Raw genomic sequence first — 17,026 nt, forward strand, 5'->3', positions numbered from 1 at the left:
TTGTTCAAGAAATGAACATTGAAGACCTGTGAAGATGCTTAACCATGAGATAACTTACAAGGTTATATTTTGGTCAACTAAGTCCTGCCATTAAATATAGATGTGAAATGAAAATGTGCAAAATGCTACTATAGGCATAGTACATGTAGTGATTAAGTCTTAAGAAGGAGTATTATTCATTTGGCTTTTTTCCAGACTCAGTGTTTGAAAAAAATTTTATGTTACTGAGTCTTTTTGCCATCAGGGAGCTCAACTAAGTCCAGAATTATGCTAACCTTCATGGGGGGAGGTGGAATTCTTATTAACCACAATAACCTTGGCAGATAGCTCTCTTTATGCATGCTCTGGAACATACTTCCAAGAATTAGAATTTAGACTAAAGGATATACTCAGCATGTCCAAGTATAGGGTTGGCCACAAAGTTCGTTCAGGTTTTCCTGTAACAGCATATGGAAAATCTGAAAGAACTTTTTGGCCAACTCAATACTTCTGTATCTATAATTGCATCTCCTGTTGACTAGAAAAATGAGTAAGGAGTCATTTAATTATTTTTTTGGGGGAGGGTGAGGAGAACAGAAAGAGAATGGTGTTCAGTGGATTCAGCCCTAATGCTGAAGAAGTCCACATAATGCTTTTGAAAGGCAGGCATGGAGGTGGAGAATCCCTCATCTACCCTGTAGACCAAGATACAACATATTACAGTGAGAACTCATGTACCATGTTGAGGAGTTTCCCATTAAGGCTTGGGTTTGCATGAGAAACATGATCAAACTGAATTTGATTTCCAAAAATGTGTAGAGACAGGTAATTTTCAAGATTCCTTTCATTAGGGATGAAATGAGGACTTGGAATTGTTCACACGCTCCACTGAGTATGGGGCCAAGTGATTCCTTACTTAAATCCCTGTCTTATACTTCATTCATCCCCCCCAAATAAATGACGCATTTGACATCACATTCATTTTTATTGGATTTTTTTCCTCCTGAAAATTTCTAAGCCAAGATCTAATTACATAATCTCATGATACGTCTACCACATAGGACATATCAAGGCTAACACCGTTAGACTATATACTAATCAATAAAAACTAGATCTATTTTAAATCAGTAAAAGAATTCTGTTTGGGCTCTAGTGCATAGCACAGGCTTATTCCATAGTGGACATTTCATAAATGCTTATTGCATTGAAAATAACTCCTATGGCAAGGAATTTTTACATTCAGCTTTTTTGACTGGATGGAGTTATTTCTTGGTATTTTCCCATTTGAAATGTTTTGAGCCAATGAGTAGTAATACTGAGTACCAATAGAATAACCGTGGATTTACGTAACTTTTAAGCTACAAAAATTTGCCTGCTCAGGCAACAAATTCAGTCATTCAGCCTACTGAGTATTTGCTTCCTTTAATGCCAAAATTTCAACTTCTATTGATGTATCCATCAGGAGTGTTCCACTGAAACTATTCTAAAACTATTGACTCTATAATTTTTGCCCTTTGACTCAACATTCCCGTTTGTAAAATCAATGTTGTAGCTTCCTAGTCCCTAGAAATAGGTAGAAATTTTGTGAGTTACCAACTGCTGCTGCTGCTGCTGCTGCTGAGTCACTTCAGTCATGTCCGACTCTGTGTGACCCCATAGACGGAAGCCCACCAGGCTCCCCCTTCCCTGGGATTCTCCAGGCAAGAACACTGGAGTGGGTTGCCATTTCCTTCTCCAATATGTGAAAGTGAAAAGTGAAAGTGAAGTCGCTCAGTCGTGTCTGACCCTTAGCGACCCCACGGACTGCAGCCTATCAGGCTCCTCCATCCATGGGATTTTCTAGGCAATAGTACCTAGAAAATCCCATGGATGGAGGAGCCTGATAGGCTGCAGTCCGTGGGGTCGCTAAGGGTCAGACACGACTGAGCGACTTCACTTTCACTAGATATTACTAATTCAGTTCAGTTCAGTTCAGTTCAGTTGCTCAGTCGTGTCCGACTCTCTGCGACCGCATGAATCACAGCACGCCAGGCCTCCCTGTCCATCACCAACTCCGAGTTCACTCAAACTCATGTCCACAGAGTCGGTGATGCCATCCAGCCATCTCATTCTCTGTTGTCCCCTTCTCCTCCCGCCCCCAACCTTTCCCAGCATCAGAGTCTTTTCCAGTGAGTCAACTCATCGCATGAGGTGGCCAAAGTATTGCAGTTTCAGCTTTAGCATCAATTACCAGCTAGCAATTACATGTAATTGCTATTACTTTCAATGTCAATGATTCAACATGCAAATGTGTTGAAATAAATTGTATATTGCAAGTAATAAAGGACTACATTTTTAAAATTTAAAAAAAATTAGTCAGTAGTGTCCGACTCTTTGAAACCCCATGGACTATATAGCCCATCAGACTCCTCTGTTCATGGAATTCTCCAGGCAAGAATACTCGAGTGAGTAGCCATTCCCTTCTCCAGGGGATCCAATGTATTTTAAATGTATATTCAAATCTAAGACTATCCCAGAAGCATATATTCTTACCCATTCTCAATGACATCTGAGTCGCTTTTCCTGAGTGAAAGGTGGAATTATAGCCAGGTACCAGGGATTACTCATGGCACACAGGAAGTCTCACTCATCACTGGTTCACTATGGTGGTGTGTCACACACATAAATATCATCAGTCATTTGTACCACAGCAGAGAAAACGGTTTCAGATTCCTGTTCTATAGCCATAGTCTTTCACTGAGAATTATAAGTTCCTTTGGGAAACTTGGAAAAAGAAATGGCAACCCACTCTAGTACTCTTGGAGAATTCCATGGACAAAAGAGTCGGGCAGGCTGCTGTCCGTGGGATCACAAAGAGTCGGACATGACTGAGTGATTAACTAGTAACTAGTTAGGAAACTTACATTTAAACATGTTACAGTGTGATTATTCACCGTTATAAATAAGACAAGGGAAATAGATGGGGAAACAGTGGAGACTGTCAGACTTTATTTTTTTGGGCTCCAAAATCACTGAGGATGCTGATTGCAGCCATGAAATTAAAAGACGCTTACTCTTTGGAAGGAAAGTTATGACCAACCTAGATAGCATATTAAAAAGCAGAGACATTACTTTGCCAACAAAGGTCCATCTAGTCCAGGCTATGGTTTTTCCAGTGGTCATGTATGGATGTGAGAGTTGGACTGTGAAGAAAGCTGATCGCCGAAGATTGATGCTTTTGAACTGTGGTGCTGGAGAAGACTCTTGAGAGTCCCTTGTACTGCAAGGAGATCCATCCAGTCCATTCTAAAGGAGATCAATCCTGGGTGTTCATTGGAAGGACTGATGCTAAAGCTGAAAGTGCAATACTTTGGCCACCTCTTGCGACGAGTTGACTCAGTGGAAAAGAGTCTGATGCTGGGAGGGATTGGGGGCGGGAGGAGACAGGGACGACAGAGAATGAGATGGCTGGATGGCATCACCGACTCGATGGACATGAGTTTGAGTGAACTCGGGGAGTTGGTGATGGACAGGGAGGCCTGGTATGCTGTGATTCATGGGGTCACTAAGTGTTGGATACGACTGAGCGACTGAACTGAACTGAACTAACCTACACTCCTTAGTCCACTTTTCTGCCTTTTTCTTCACAACAATTATCTCTATCTGACATGCTATATATTTCAGTTACCTGTTTCCATTTTCCTTCTAGAATATAAACACTCCATGAAGACCGGAATTTTTTGTCTACTGTTTCCCCCAGCTCTAGAATAGTGCCCGAAATGTAACAGACACTCAGTATACATTTGTTGAATGAATGAATAGTATGGAAAGTTTTGCTCTTAGAAGACACTGCAGTAGTTTTCATTTCTATTTAGACTCTTACTTTTATTGAAACAAATTTGGATGATGAAGTAAAAACAGTCAACAATCTAAAACACATTAGTCCAAAAGTAAAAACAGAGCAGTGATAGAAGACAAACCATTGAATATGGTGATTCTTTTCTCTGCCTGACAAATTAGAGAAAGATACAATATTTTTCAAAGACTTGAATAATATATAAATTCTAAGAGCTTTTGAAGATAGGAGCACTTCTCAAATCAACATCTTTTAAAAGAAAACTAATCATCAATTTTCAGATTAGTTATATTAGTAAACAAGACAGTAATAATTCTACTGAGAGTAATAAAACATTCATCTGAACTATAGCATTAAGAATAAAAGGATGAAACTAAGATGGATTCATTTTTATTGATCAGCTAGAAGCTAAAAGAAAGTCTCATTTTATTTCCCCCAAAATCCTAAACTTAAATAATTCTAATGCTGAACATGAATTGACTCATACAATTGCTTATTTTTAGTTAAACTTTTATAAGTGTGAATTTACAGGAAGTGGTAAGAAATAATACTGAGAGATCCCATGTATCTTTTGGTAAAACCTTACAAAACTATAGTAGGATATCACTTACACTGATCCAGCCAGTTCATACAATATTTCCATCCACAAGGAACCCTCAGGAGCACACCTACTTTCATCCTACTCTCAACTCCCCTCAACTCCTGGGAACCATGAGTTCCTTCTACATTTCTATAATTTTGTCATTTCAATAATGTTACGTAAACACACACATACTGACACACACACACACACTTTATTTTTTTTCAGTTGTGCCATGCAGCTTGTGGGATCACTCCCCTGATCAGAGCTTAGACCTAGGTCCCAGCAGTGAAAGCCTGGAATGCTGACGACTAGGCTACAAAGGAACTCACAGTAATGTTACATAAATAAAATAATTTGTTCTAAGGTTACAGTTTGCAATTTTGGGGATCAGCTTTTTTTACTCAGCATAATTCTCTGAAGGTTCATATAGGTTGTTGAATGTATCAAGAATACCTTCCTTTTTTATTAAATAATACTCCTTGCTATGGATGTACCATGATTTAACTTTACACATGTTAAGTGAAAGTCGCTCAGTCGTGTCGGACCCTATGTGACCCAGTATTCTGGTATTCTCCTGGAGTGGATAGCCTTTCCCTTCTCCAGGGGATCTTCCCAACCCAGGGATCGGACCCAGGTCTCCCACATTGCAGGCGGATTCTTTACCAGCTAAGCCATAAGGGAAGCCAAAGAATTCTGGAGTGGGTAGCCTATCCCTTCGCTGGGGGAGCTTCCCAACCCAGGAATTGAACCAGGGTCTCCTGCATTGCAGGCAGATTCTTTGTAAACTGAGCTATCAGGGAAGCCCTCATAGCTTCACATGTTAAAGGACATTTTTAACATCTGTTTATTTCCATTTTCAGATAATATGAATAAAACTGCTATAAATATTCATGTACAGTCCAGTTCTCTGGGATAGTTGTTCGGGAACACAAATGCTAGGTTGTATAGTAGTTGCATGTTTAGTTTTTAAAGAAACTGCCAAATTGATTTTCAGAGTGGCTGTACCATTTTACATTCCCGCCAGCAATGTACTGAGTAATTTACTTTCTCTGCATTCTTGCCAGCATTTGGTGTTGTCACTATTTTTAAATTTTAGTCATTCCAGTAGGTAGGTATTTACCTACATTGTGGTTTAAATGTACACTTCCCTGATGGTTTATAAAATTATATATCTTTTCATGTGCGTGCATTTTCATATCCTTTTCATGAAATGTCTGCTCGTATCTTTTGTTCATTTTTCGATCAGACTATTTTGTTTTTCACTATTGAATTTGGAAAGTTCTTTATATATTCTAGATACTAGTTCTTTATCACATATATGGTTTACAAATATTTTCTTCCAGTCTGGAGCTTATCTTTAACAGGGCTTTTCCCAAGCAAAAGTTTTTTAATCTTGACAAAGTCCAACTCATCAGTTTTTCATTGATTCATCATGCTTTTGGTGTCAAACCTAAGAATACATTGCATAGCCCTACATACCAAATATTTTCTCCTACATTTTTTTAAGTTTTATAGTTTTAAGCTTTCTATTTGACTCCAAGATCCATTTTGAGCTAACTGTTGTGTATTATGTGAGACTTACCTCCCTGTGTGTTCCTTTGTTGTCCCTTATTTACAGTACACATATCTTAAATATTTCCTATGTAGAACCACAACAGACAGTGTTATAATTTTTGGCTTCCACCATCAATCTTAATTTAGAACCAAGAGGAGAAAGAAAACCTACTGTATATTTTTGCTTATCGTGTTCTTCTGATGGTCTAAGCTTTCTTTTTTATCATTCCCTTCCTGTTTAGAGAACTTCCTTCAGTCATTCTATTAGAGTAGGTTTGTTGATGATAAATTCTTTTAGTTTCCCTTTATCTGAGAATTTCTTGTTTTTTCCTTAATTCCTGAAGGATATTAAAGCATTCTGGATTGACAGTTCTTCTCGTTTAGCACTTGAAATATGATATACTACTCTTCCAACCTCTATGATTTCTATGACACATTTGTTATCATTTCAATTATTTTCCCTCTGCAGTAAAATGCCATTTTCTCTGGCTGCTTTCAAAAGTTTTTATTACTAGAAGTGTAATTTTTCTGTGTGGTGGTATAGGTTTCTTTGGGCTTAGTTTGTTTGGGGTTTGCTGAGCTTCCTGAGTCTGTAGGTTTTTGCCTCTTCTAAATTTGGCAAGTTTTCAGTAATTATTTCTTCACGTCCTTTTGCAGTCTCACTCTTTCTCCTCTCCTTCTGGGACTCGAATGACACAATGTTATCTTTTGTTTTGGTCTCACTGGTCCCTGAGACTCTGATCATTTTTTTAAATTTATTTTTCCCTTGCTGTTCAGATCGAATAACTTCTACTGCTCTATCTTCCAGCTCATTAATTCTCTCCTCTGTGTCCTTATTTCTGCTGTTGAATCCATCTACTGCGTTTTCTATTTTGGTTATCATATTTTCCCACAATTTTCTAAAATTACCAATTGGTTCTTTGTATCTTCTGTTTAATTTCTGAGACTTTCTATATCCTTCCATTTGTTTTGAGTGTTTTTAATGGCTCACTGAAGCTTTTAATTATGACTGTTTTAAACTCTCTGTTAGATAATTTTAATATCTTTGTCATCTTACTGTTGGCATCTTTTGTCTTATTTTTGAAATATGAGTTTGAGATTCACTCAGTCAACTTAGTTTCATTCATTATGGAACCTCTGAGAGAATAGTATCAGTTTGAATTCTTCCCATTTCTTGGTGTGGTACGAAACTTGAATATTTTTGTATTCTGGAGCTTATTTAAACCTGTGCTCAATAATAGCCATATGTGTCTATTGGCTATCACATTGGACTGTCAGATATAGAACATTTGACCATCTCAGAAATCTACTGGAAAAGGGTGAAACAGACACTGAGAAAAATGGCTGATGATACTACTAAATACTGATTAAAATACAAGGGAAAGAAGAAAAATATGAGAAAGATAAATAAATGAACCTATGAATAACTTCCCTGGTGGCTCAGAGGTAAAGAATCTGCCTGCAATGCGGGAGACCTGGGTTCGATCCCTGGGTCGGGAAGATCCCCTGGAGCGGAAATGGCAACACACTCCAGTATTCTTGCCCAGATATTTCCATGGACAGAGGAGCCTGGTGGGCTACAGTTCATGGGGTCGCAGAGTCGGACATGACTGAATGATGAACACTATGAATTACAGGGAAGGAAAAATGTAGATTTATTCACAAGGAAAATTTGCAAAATAGATACCGACCTATTAACACTATCATACCGTGGACTGAATTTTTAGCGACTCTAGTTGCATGGGTCTGTCCCTAAAAAAGAAAAAGAATCCCTTTTTCTATGAGCTGCTGCAATTTGGAATAGTAAAGCTAATTGTTGTGACAGCTGAGATCAGTGTGTATTGACCCTGACATTGTATGTTATGTTACATTGAGATATATCTGACTTTAGCAAATGCTGGACGTAGTCATTCAATATCATTTTATTTGACAGAGGGGTTACATCTACTTCATAGGAGTCAGTTTTTTTTAAAGATCATGTGACTTCCTTTTTAATTTAGTTTTGGCTGTGCTGTGTCTTCGTTGCTAGGAGGGCTGCTCTCTGGTGTGGTACAGAGGCTTCTCATTGCAGTGGCTTCTGTTGTTGCAGAGCATGGGCTGTAGGGCGCGTGGGCGCCAGCAATTGCAACACATGGGTTCATGTGGTTCCTGGGCCCTAGAGCATAGGCTCCGTAGTTGTCGCCAGTGGGCTTACTTGCTCTGCAGCATGTGGGATCTTCCCGAATTAGGGATCAAACCCATATCTCCTGCTTTGGCATGCAGATGCTTTACCACTGAACCATCAGGGAAGCCCTAGAATTCAACTTTTTAAAACAATAAGCTGAAATGATGTAGAGATGACTTTGGCAAGAGAGTACAATTTCAGGGCAGCAAAGCCCAAATAAAGATAAAATATATACAAATAAATGTAAAATGGCTAAGATCATGAAGATTTTAGAACTAGACCTTCTTGCTGTATAATTTATTCCACAAGTATTTATCAACTCATGTTATTACAGTTTAACCTTCAGTTTCTCAGGTGAGAAACTGAGCAACAGAGAAACTGGCTTCATTACTTAATGGGAAAACAAAGGAAAAAATGAAAAACGTAGGCCATTTCATTCTACATCTAGTTTCTTTTTGATTTACATCATGTGGCCATTAAATGTCTTTCATAGTCATGTCAGCCACATAACTTTGAAAAAAAAACCTTGGACTTTCTGACTCCATGATTAACTTATATTTTTCCCTCTAATTCATTCATTCCAAGTGCCTACAATGAGCCAGGCACTGAAGTACATCAGTGAACAAAACAAAGATCTGTGTCTGGACACTTATATTCTCGTGATGGTAAAAAAAAAAAAAAATTATATATATATACACACACACACATAATAAATTAGAAGATGAATACTATGAAAAAAAGAAAAAGTAGTACAGGTTAAAGGGGAATGAGATGGGAGGTAAGTCATTCTTACAGAATCTATTATAACCATCTGATGGAATCTCAACTTTTCTCCAATATCCATTTCAAATGCCACCTCCTCTATGAAGCCCTCCTCAATACCTTAGCTAAAATTTATCTTTTCTGCTATATTCCTTTAGCTCTTCCTATCTCTATTCCAGCACTTAGCATTCTGCCTTGTGTAAGATATAAAAGCATCTTTCTTTTCATTAGGCTGTAATTCCTGAATAAAGAGAATGTGCCTTATTAATCACATCATCTCTTAAAATAATCACATGTGATGGTAGGCGTAATAAGCATTTACTTAATAGTGAAGCCTAAATGAATTGACAAAGATCCAAATTGTTTATAAAAGGTCATCCTGATATTAGAATTCAGAAATATAAGTTCAGCATGTGGAAATTGGGTGGCAATTTTCTGTCAATGCTAATTTTATTCCCTCTGCCCATACCTATGTGGCTAGAGAGAAGGTTTTCAGTTTTTTTGGATAAAGCCCTTATTTTCTGCTCTTGCTGGATTTCTAATAAATACCACATATTAATAGACTTAACCAAGCAAAATAGTGGCATGGTGAAAAGCTTAAATTTGTCTTCAAAGCTGTCATGCATTATGCACAATCCATAAATTAACTGTTATACATTAGAATTTAGGCAACTTAACCAACACTATAGCCCTTATATAATATCACACGCTTCTCTGAGAAAATAAGATTTATGTAAAATTGTCAATCTTCATTTCTCTTTTTGCCAATCAATTAAAAACACAGAAATAATCAAGCTATATTCTTTGTTTCTTTCATGAAATACATTGCTTTACATGTCCAAGAACCAGTAGGGCTACCATCTTGAATGTGCTGTTATAAACAATATTTACTACATTCATAAGCATTGAATAAAGCATAGATAGCTATGAATTTGATTTTGTTTATATTTTCTGTAGGTATTCTAATCAGTAGGTATGAATAAAAGACATCCCCTAAACATTCACATACCTAAAAGTACATATAGCTTTTAATTCTTTTTAAAGAATTAAAAAGAATTAATATCTCATTAATTCATGAGAATTAATACCTCATTTTAATTTTTTTTAAAAATCAGTTTTAGATTTAGTTAGTGCATAAATGTAAGGTGTTTATAAAATCTCAGTAATTCGGATATATTGAATTGGTTGAATTAGTGTCACTTTTTTGAATAGAGATGTGACGACATGAAATATTAATGAATGTTCTACTGGAATTGCTAATGATGGATTCTTCTGATGAAGAAGAACTTAAATCTCTTTTAAATAAGTGAATGTGCTTATATTTTTGGACTTTTTATTAAACTGAAACATTGATGTTTCTCTTCAGTTCAGTTCAGCTGCTCAGTCGTGTCCGACTCTTTGCGACCCCATGAATCACAGCACGCCAGGCCTCCCTGTCCATCACCAACTCCCAGAGTTCACTCAAACTCATGTCCATCGAGTCGGTGATGCCATCCAGCCATCTCATTCTCTGTCGTCCCCGTCTCCTCCCGCCCCCAATCCCTCCCAGCATCAGAGTCTTTTCCAGTGAGTCAACTCGTCGCATGAGGTGGCCAAAGTACTGCAGTTTCAGCTTTAGCATCAGTCCTTCCAATGAACACCCAGGACTGATCTCCTCTAGAATGGACTGGTTGGATCTCCTTGCAGTCCAAGGGACTCTCAAGAGTCTTCTCCAGTCATTATTTTTATCTGAGATGCACATATAGTGTACATTTCAATTAAATTTCACCCTGATGTGCAGGGCATTACTATAGAGGATAATAATTAGAATTTTCATTATTAGAGGAACAGGGAAGGAAAGCTGATGGGTTATAAGTGAGGAGGGCAACAACAGTGAGTCCAAGAGGAAATGCACAGGTCAGAGCAGAAGAAATGTTTTAAAAACACATACACGATGAGCATGAACACAAGAAAACATGCCTGTACCCACTGGATTCAATGTCTGTTCGCTTCAAGTTTGGATCTTAAGTCTTAACTCTGTTTTCCCGTGTGAGTACCAGAAGGCTGTGTGCATGTGTATGTATGTACAGGCCTGCAAAAAGCCCTATTTAATTAATTTTTTACACAAAGGACAGCCAAGTTGCTAAAGTAACTCTTTGTCTTTGAGGCTGTGTGTAAATGCTATCAAAACAAGTGATAAATTAAAAAAATTGTTACGTAATATTATTTCAGTTTTAATTTTTTAAGGTTTTGATAATTATTTTTTGTTGTATCGACATAAAAAGTTCCAAGTTTAAATAGGCCAAATTTATAGTTGATTAATCCTCTTTGGTACAAAATATGAGCATTCTCTTATGATAACTGTTTTGCTTAAAATGTATTGTTAGACATATTTCAAAGAACAAGTATATTTACATGTGTGCAAAATTTGAGTTTAATATTTGTCAATACCAAATGAACATTTTAGCAAAAAGCTGCTTAAATATACACACATGTCAAATTTATGTTTAGATTTATAAAAATGTACTAGTTCATGAAAAGGAAGTAAATGGGGACTTAGAAAAATATTTCATTTAGATAAAAATGACAAGAATTTTAATAAAATGTTAATGTATAAATTTATTTTAGCTATAAATATTTTTTCCACTTTTGAATTAAAGTTTTTACGCGGGAGTGCTATTTCCTCTTGCATCCTGTAGATGTTCTGCCTTGCTACTAGTTTATCAGCAAACATTAGCTGGGTGTTGTCATGGTAAATGGGAAAAATGTTTTTAATCGGTCCCTATAAGTGGGCCCAGTGCTGTCAGCTGATAAGACAGAGAACAGAAACAAGGTGTCTGTTGAAGTATGAAAAATTAAAAGGTTAAAAAAGTACACTTATCCTTTAAGAATGATTTCCTTGAATATTATATTTAGAGCAAAAGGCAAATCATATAATTGGATAAGGTCAACAAAAAGCAATTTATAAACATTATAACTTAAGAAGTGGGTACATAAAAATTTTCCATGTTATCTTGAAATATACACTAAGGTGGTGTTTGATATTCCCCATGATGAAAATAAATGATAAAAAAATAGCTTTTATATAATATCGGGTTATACTTCATTAAGATTTTTCCAAGGAAAGGTCTATAATAGGAAACCTCTATTTTACCTTTAAACCAAAGTACAGTCAAATATATCTTTGTTTACCTATACACTGACTGATTGCAACTCTTCCCTCATAGCATCTGTCTTTTATTCCTTTCTGTGAATCCAAAATGTAATTTTAAAGACACATTTCAAAATACCAATCCAAAGTGGCATTTATTTTCCAGGCACTTTGTTTAATTCAGTAAGTATTTTTTTATTCCTTAAAAATTTTTTAAAAATTATTATTTTTGGCCGTGCTGGATCTTTGTTACTTTGCGTGGACTTTCTCCTATTGTGGTGAGCAGGGGCTACTCTCTCTTCATTGCGATGGACTCGCTGCTCACTGCGGTGGTTTCTCTAATTACAGAGCTCTGGGTCTAACCACATGGGCTTCAGTAGTTGTGCCTCACTGGCTTAGTTGCTCTGTGGCATGTGGAATCTTCCGGAACTAGGGATCGAAACCGCGTCCCCTGCATTTGCAGTTGGATTTTTATCCACTGTGCCACCAGGGAAGTCCTTAGTAAGTATTTAACACCTATAATGTGCCTGGTGTTGGGTTATTTATGCAATAGAAATAAACATGAAAACTATATTTTATTTGACACTAAGATTTATATACACTCTGCAATTAAAGGACACAGTATGTTAGGCTTCGCTTGAGGAACTGATCTGTGGCCATGTAGCACAGCCAAAAAATATCCCCCACAACCCATATTCTTCCTATTTTAAAGATGAATGACTCAGGTGTAGACCAGCTAAGATGCTTGGGATTTCAGACATACTTGACATTTGAGCCTGGCCTCAAACCCCTAACTCTACCACTTACTAGATTTTTGGCTAAGTTATTCACTGATTTATTCAAAACTCACTATATCTCAAGCATGTTACTTGGATCTGGGTTTTAAGAAAACAATGTGACACAGTGCCTTTCCTTAAACCTCTTCAGCTGCAGCAGAGGGTGACAGGAATGGAATGAAGCCTTTGTAATTATGTGATCAGTGTGGTTCTAGATGTCTGTGAAGAGTTGTGTGGGGGACAAATGAGTCCCTTCTACCTGGGACTGGCAGATGGCAGAGGTCAGGAAAGCTTTCACAGGGACATGGCCCCTGAGTTCCACATAGTCATCCTCTGAATCAGGTGATTGTGAGAAAGAACAAGACATTCTATCTTGCGTGAGCCTTGGGGCCTAAAACAGCTTGGGAAGAAATGAAAATGGTTCAGGGTGGCTACAGTAAGAGAGCTGTAAGCCAGGCAAAGTAATACCTACTTCCTTTGTGAAAGGATTGATTACATACAGTGTTAAGCCAGAGAATTACTAGATGCTCAATAAATGTTCCTGTTCCTTCTTCAGTTTTTCCATTTATTATATCGCCTTCCAGCTTGAAATTCTGTGACTTACCATATTGCACGTGTTATTGTATGTTGGTTCATACACTATTTAGCACATTGTGTCAATAAACAGTCTTTATCACAGATGACAGAAATGTGGGTAAAATAAGAAGTGAATTTTGATAAGGGATTGATGCAAAAGCTGATTTTATCTTCAACCCTTTCTTTCTCTGTGTTCCTCTATAGTAACTTAGAGTGTTGCTTGAGTAAATCTAAATATTGTGCAAATGCAGAGATTCAGCATCAGTTCAATACATGGGGACACGATTCAGTATCTGTCCATAGGAATTGCACACCTGCTTCCAAACCCAGAAGAGCTGTTTTTCTGTTCCCAGAAGTTTGGATGATCATAACATCAACCATACTGTCAGGAGGAGATTTGAAGGCAACATCTCATCATTGCAAAACCTTAGAGACCATGATTTCTGTCCAGAACTTACGGTCAACTCCACCTCAACACAGTCTTTCCTCTCTGCCTGTATTACGGCTGTGTACGTCTCCCCCCATCCCCCAAGAGCGCAAACTCTGAAATCTTGACTTTATTCAACTTTGCATCAGCTAGTTACTCCCCCAATACACAGTGCTTTACCCATTGGAGATGTTCAGCGAATACTTGTTAACTTTTCAGTATACCTAATCAGAAAAGAAATGCAAAAAAGCAAAATGGCTGTCTGAGGAGGCCTTACAAATAGCTGTGAAAAGAAGAGAAGTGAAAAGCAAAGGAGAAAAGGAAAGATATAAGCATCTGAATGCAGAGTTCCAAAGAATAGCAGGGAGAGATAAGAAAGCCTTCCTCAGCCATCAATGCAAAGAAATAGAGGAAAACAACAGAATAGGAAAAAGAAGAGATCTCTTCAAGAAAATTAGAGATTCCAAGGGAACATTTCATGCAAAGATGGGCTCGATAAAGGACAGAAATGGTATGGACCTAACAGAAGCAGAAGATATTAAGAAGAGGTGGCAAGAATACACAGAAGAACTGTACAAAAAAGATCTTCACGACCAAGATAGTCACGATAACGTGATCACTGACCTAGAGCCAGACATCTTGGAATGTGAAGTCAAGTGGGCCTTAGAAAGCATCACTACGAACAAAGCTAGTGGAGGTGATGGAATTCCAGTTGAGCTATTTCAAATCTTGAAGATGATGCTGTGAAAGTGCTGCACTCAATATGCCAGCAAATTTGGAACACTCAGCAGTGGCCACAGGACTGGAAGAGGTCAGTCTTCATTCCAATCCCAAAGAAAGGCAATGCCAAAGAATGCTCAAACTACCGCACAATTGCACTCATCTCACACGCTAGTAAAGTCATGCTCAAAATTCTCCAAGCCAGGCTTCAGCAATATGTGAACCGTGAACTCCCAGATGTTCAAGAAGGTTTTAGAAAAGGCAGAGGCACCAGAGATCAAATCGCCAACATCCACTGGATCATGGAGAAAGCAAGAGAGTTCCAGAAAAAACATCTATTTCTGCTTCATCGACTATGCCAAAGCCTTTGACTGTGTGGATCACAATAAACTGTGGAAAATTCTGAAAGAGATGGGGATCCCAGACCACCTGACCTGCCTCTTGAGAAACCTGTATGCAGGTCAGGAAGCAACAGTCAGAACTGTACATGGAACAACAGACTGGTTCCAAATAGGAAAAGGAGTACGTCAAGGCTGTATATTGTCAGCTTGCTTATTTAACTTCTATGCAGAGTACATCATGAGGAACGCTGGGCTGGAAGAAGCACAAGCTGGAATCAAGATTGCCGGGAGAAATATCAATAACCTCAGATATGCTGATGATACTACCCTTATGGCAGAAAGTGAAGAGGAACTCAAAAGCCTCTTGATGAAAGTGAAAGAGGAGAGTGAAAAGGTTGGCTTGAAGCTCAACATTCAGAAAACAAAGATCATGGCATCTGGTCCCCTCACTTCATGGGAAATAGATGGGGAAACAGTGGAAACAGTGTCAGACTTTATTTTTTTGGGCTCCAAAATCACTGCAGATGCTGGTTGCAGCCATGAAATTAAAAGACGCTTACTCCTTGGAAGGAAAGTTATGACCAACCTAGATAGCATATTAAAAAGCAGAGACATTACTTTGCCAACAAAGGTCTGTCTAGTCAAGGCCATGGTTTTTCCCATGGTCATGTATGGATATGAGAGTTGGACTGTGAAGAAAGCTGATCGCCGAAGAATTGATGCTTTTGAACTGTGGTGTTGGAGAAGACTCTTGAGCGTCCCTTGGACTGCAAGGAGATCCAACCAGTCCATTCTAAAGGAGATCAGTGCTGGGTGTTCATTGGAAGGACTGATGCTGAAGCTGAAACTCCAATACTTTGGCCACCTCATGTGACGAGTTGACTCAATGGAAAAGAGTCTGATGCTGGGAGGGATTGGGGGCGGGAGGAGACGGGGACGACAGAGAATGAGATGGCTGGATGGCATCACCGACTCGATGGACATGAGTTTGAGTGAACTCCGGGAGTTGGTGATGGACAGGGAGGCCTGGCGTGCTGTGATTCAAGGGGTCACAAAGAGTCGGACACGACTGAGCAACAGAACTGAATTGACTGAATCAGAAATTGTCACTTATCTTAGCAGGGTTCCCTGAACCTAAGTAGCACACTCTTGTTAAGTGAGTGATATGGCTGGAGGGCATAGGAGGGTATCTTATCACCTTAAGTGTTAAGTGTTAGTCACTTAGTCCTGCTGAACTCTTTGCAACCCCATGGACTGCAGCCCACCAGGCTCCTCTGTCCATGAGATTTTCCAGGCAAGGATACTGGAGTGGGTTGCCATTTCCTTCTCCAGGGAATCTTCCCAACCAAGGTATCGAACCCAGGTCTCCTGCACTGCAGGCAAATTCTTTACCGACTGAGCTACAAGGGAAGCCCTTATCACCTTAGACTGTAGCAATCATACTGTTTATTGTGTGTTTTCAAGGAGAGTCTCCATGGTGTGGTAATTAAGAGCATTAGCTATAAAGCCATACTACCTGGTTTTGAAACCTGTTGCTAGTCACAAGACAGACTTTGAATGCGTAACACCTCTCTCTGTGAATTAGTATTCTCCTCTGCAAAGTAGTAGTAATTTGAAGTGTTATTTCACAGTGTTATGAGGAATTACTGAGTTAATATGTACTTTTAAATAGCACTGGTACATTGCAGGTGCCCAATATCAGTTAGTTGTTATTTTATGCTCTGCTAAGCTTTATATGAATGTAAGTGGGAGCAGGGTAGTAGCTCGGCCATAAGAGCAAAATACAAAGGCTAACAAGAAGAGGGAGGGCAGGAACATATCCAGACATGTGACTGTAATCCATTTCGAGGACAAATGCTTCCTGAGGCAGCAAGATATTCCTGACATGAGGTTTGAGCCTGAGGTGTTGTCTACCTGCTGGACGGCTACCCCCACCCCTCCCCAGTTCAACGGGGTCAGGGTTCAAAGTACCTCTCTTGGTGGTAAAGTTGCCTACTTCTTGCAGTCTTTTTTAAAAGCATGGTAAAAGTTATAGGAAAAATTCTATCACAGAAAAATAATTTATGTCACGAGTCATTTCTCTTATTAAGAATATTCTTGAGCATCTCAGTATTTTAAGCTATGAGAGTGATCTTACATGCATATATACATATTTTACAGGCATATTAATGACGTTGAG

The sequence above is a fragment of the Moschus berezovskii genome, chromosome 5 (genome assembly GCF_049115385.1).
Source record: "Moschus berezovskii isolate FMDL1 chromosome 5, NW_MosBer_1.0, whole genome shotgun sequence".
Lineage (NCBI taxonomy): Eukaryota > Metazoa > Chordata > Mammalia > Artiodactyla > Moschidae > Moschus > Moschus berezovskii.